Source organism: Rhyacophila brunnea, unplaced genomic scaffold (assembly GCF_057557595.1).
Source record: "Rhyacophila brunnea isolate RB1 unplaced genomic scaffold, BYU_Rbru_1.0 scaffold_44, whole genome shotgun sequence".
Lineage (NCBI taxonomy): Eukaryota > Metazoa > Arthropoda > Insecta > Trichoptera > Rhyacophilidae > Rhyacophila > Rhyacophila brunnea.
The window spans coordinates 619990-624499 of NW_028233109.1; the positions used below are offsets into that span (position 1 = coordinate 619990).

The 4510-nt window shown below is 26.2% G+C and overlaps 1 non-coding gene across 1 annotated transcript; it reads left to right on the forward strand.

Moving 5' to 3' along the window:
* Nucleotides 1–3385: 3385 nt before the first annotated feature.
* On the forward strand, nucleotides 3386–3457 carry TRNAP-CGG (transfer RNA proline (anticodon CGG)). Its single transcript has one exon. It is a non-coding gene; the product is annotated as a tRNA-Pro (tRNA).
* Nucleotides 3458–4510: the final 1053 nt, after the last annotated feature.

Here is a 4510-nt window from a genome sequence, read left to right on the forward strand (position 1 = left end):
CTGCTAATAACAAAAGATAATGATTTTAATCAGCATTATCTACCAACATAAAATAGATAGTTAACGTTTATTTTATAGACATAGCTCTAAATATGGAATAATAAGTTAGCCATTTAGCAAGAATTTGGCTAAAAGTTTTGTTAGATCTGGGTATATTCCTTAGCAACGAAAAGTATATTTAATCTCATTTTCAAATGTTCTGGATGCTATATTTGAAAAAGAATTCAATCCACGGGGATTATATATCAAAAAAGGTATTGGGTAAGATCATGCATAAATTACTTGATTCTTATGATACTAAGCAAACTTTCTATAGATTAATATTGCAACATTAGATAATTATGTCCAGACAAATCGAAAAATAATATTTATCACCTAAAATATGGTAGAAAAATCTTGAAAAAAGAACAGGAACAGAGAATCGATCCAATTAATCGTTCAAAAATAACAAAAACTATTAATAGTATAAGAGCTATCGCAAATTTACTTAGTATAAAAATAATCTATAAATTTTACATACATAGCCAAAATTTCTACCTTCAAGATTGAAATGAATACTACAACTACATTTCAAGCATAGCCCATGCCTATATGACATAAACTAATACATCTCTTCAACGCTTTATTTCAAGTCAATCGTCTTTAATATAAAAAAAATCGGCTTTATTTATGGGTTAATTATGTATTGTAATTTTAATTTTCTATTCAATCATAACTTGATCTATTTTCCGTGGAAACATATTATATGTACAATTTTATTTATTCTCTTGTATTACATCTTCCTTTTTATATTATTTTCTTTTCAAGATATATTGGTCAAGGGTTTTTCTCAATCCTATAGTTTGAATATATGCTGGATTTAGTATGTTGCTTCGTGTTGTTTCCGCTTTTTTTATGTTTTTTTGTTATTACTTATCTCAAGTTGCGACATTTTTTATATACTTGTATATTAATGAAATTCTGATGCTAGTAAAACATGTTTTCTTAGTTTCTCTTTTTCGAACATGTTCATGTTGTCTATATTGGTTACACCTATTTTGATTAAGATGATGGATTTTTTTGGCGAAACAAATATATCTGGTATGCCACTAGGAAGTTTAATATAGTCACAATCCCCATATTCTCTTGTATTTCTATATGCTCATTTTCCATATTTTTCTTTTACTGAGGACCTACTGATTTTTTTGTTTTTATAAAGCCATTTATTCTATTTTGTAAATAGTTTAGGCATCTTACCATCCATTCCGCCTCCTAGTGTAATTGTTTTCCAGCTATTTTTGTATTTTTTTTCTGATAATAAACTATTTTAAAAGCCTAATTATAGTATATTAATAATGATTTTATCCCAAAATATATTTAATCTTATAAAAAGCAGAGTCTGACTTCTTCTGATGATCTTATATTTCCGTAGTTCATCCACTTTTCAGAACATCAATACCCGCTTAAATTCTGTAAGCGTCGAAAGGTTTTTGTTTTAGTGTTTTTATTTTCATAAAAAACAATAAACTTAATTATTTTCAGAAAATAAATATTTATTTTACGGCTAAATTATTCGTTATAATTTTAGTTTTTGTTCACAAGCGCAACTTGTTTGATTTCTCGTGCGCAAAAGGTATTAATACATTCACCCAATTTCTTCTCTCTAAAGTCCATATAATACCTCTACCTCGTTTAAGACCTATTAATTCAAGGGTTTTTACAATCCTAAGGTTTGTATACTTGCCAAAATCTGGTTAGTTACTTCGAGTTCTTTCAGATACTTTTTATGATATTGTGTTACCAAGCCGTCCCAAGTTATAAAATATGTAATAATTTTTGTCTTGAGTCGTTTGATATTAATAATATATATTATAAAACCAAAATTTAAACATAAGTCATACTTAAATTATAATGGAAAAGTCGCATCCTATTTTTTAAATATAGTATCCGTAAATATATATTGCATAAATGTAAGCATTTATTTGATATTTATGCAAGAAAGAGCACAGCAAACTTTATTTATTTCTTATTCAAATGATAATCATTTGAATAAGAAATAAATTTTGAATACCAGGCGTTTATGTATATGATTTTCTTTTCGATACGATTTATCATTGAATTCATAGAAAAAATAATATATGTTTGAACATTTTTAGCTTGAAAACAAAATCGTATACGAAAAAAAATATTGGTTGGATATGAAAAATTATATTTTTTGATATTTAGTTCGCTGTAAAATACTTGTTTGTGATCATTGAAACAACATTTTTTCATAATATCCCACTGGTCTATTGAGTGAAATATATGATGCTTAAAAAATAAATTAGAACACAATTTTATAAAAAATTAATAAATCTATATTCTATCAAATTTATCTAGCCTATATAACCACGGAAATCCGAAATGTATTAACTGTAATCCTAATTCCTTAAAAATAACAAAACTCTTAATATATAACAGAATATAATAGTTTACTAAATATTTAAGGACATAGAAAACACTGTAAATTGCTATAAAATCTTCTATTGTGAAATATGAACAATTGCCGAATTGATAATACATTCCCTTAAACAACCAAAAATTTTCAACATTCAACTATCAAATGCCTAAAAATATCCAAATGTCTAATGTCTATATAATAAATTAGTAATACCTAATATTAAAATATTTTTGACAAGCCATGTGGTTACATTTGTGAACAAAGGTTCAAAACTCACGTGGAAACTATGGGTGTATTTTTAATTAAATACGAAATCAATAAATTTCAGAAAGAATTTTTTCATAGTCTAATTGTTTGATTTCTGATGCGTCTTTTCATTTATAAAATTTCGATTAGTTAATTTTTACGTAGAAAAGAAAATTTTGCCTTAAAAAAATTATGTTTTATAATTTGTAATTATATTTATAGATTTTAGAATTCTAATTATCCCATATGTTATGACATCGGACGGTGTGGTGACACGATATCATAAAAGGTGCCTGAAGGAACTAGATGTCACGAACCAGGTTGAGGCATATACTCAAACCTTGGGATTGAGAAAAACCCTTGAATTAATAGGTCTCGAAAGAAGTTGGGATATTTAAGAAAATAGCCGAAAGTATAAATACACTGTGCGTACAGAGAATCAATCAAGCTGTGTCTGTGAACAAAAACTAAAATTGCGACTGTAAATTAGCCCATAAATAAAAAATACTTTGGAATTCTAATACCTTTGTATTGATTTGTTTTGATTATAAAAGCATATATGAATTACTCCATCATTAATTTATAGTACGTATTATTTACATATGTGTTTATCCACTGATATGTATTACGCATATTTTCATTCTGTATTTAATCATATTTATAATGTTCTTACTTTTGGGCGCACAATTTATTTTAATATACATTAAAAAATTTATTGATGGCATCATGGTCTAATGGTATGATTCGTGCTTCGGGTGCGCGTGGCTCCAGGTTCGACTCCTGGTGATGCCCTTTTGAAAAATTCTTTAACGGTTTGTTCCTGCTTGACTACCTTACATCCTGATCTTCTATTATTACGATGGCAATTGTCCACGCGAGAGTTATATAATATAAACTTTTAACGACTATTATTATTTATTAGATGTTTTTAATCATATTTTACTTAAATTGCATGGGTGTTTATATACATCGTGATAAATAATTTATTTTGATTACTATTGATTTCCTATCATTGTTTCTATCATGTTGTAACATTCTTAAATGTAAATTATCAATTATAGCAAATCGAAGTGACAATTATTCCGATATACACTCCAATGGGATTTCAATTGTGATTAAATTTTAAAAAAAGTTTAAAAAAAATATTTTCTGGATATTTAAAGGTTAATTTTTTTGTGTGATGCTGTAGGTCTTTAAATTTTAATAACCTCACAGGAAAGCTAGAATATTCGTTTATATCGTTAATTTTTTTAGCATTGTCTTATAAATAAAACGGAAATCTATGCTTTTGGTATTCTTCATCTTGTTATTGGATTTATGGTGTCTACTAAAGTACCAGAATCAGAGTATACACTTTTTAACCACCCTAGATATTTTTAATAATAAAAACCTTTTTTTCGATATTACTATAAATTTAAACTTAAATAATTTTTTCACTTCGTTTAAAATGGTGATAACGCCATATTATTTTTGGAAAAATGAAAAAAAAATATAACGAAAAAAATTTTTGCCCATAGATATTATTATGTTTATAGTGTAAAGATTACTTAATTATTTTAACCAGGAAATTATTATTACAAGTATTATAAAATTAAAATGAATCGGTTTTCAGAATATAAAAAATATGTTGCAATTAATTTTTCTCAAAATTTTCATGCCGAAATTCTCAACCAAATCAAATATAAAACAAAGGGATCAGAGCGGAGAGCAGAAAGAAATTTGATATCTTCGTTTAACATACCAGCAATGTCACAAATTATTCTGGATATTCCGAAAATTAGTCAAAACAATATATGGACAAAAAAAAATATATAATATTTTAATTTATGATGAAATAAACCCAAT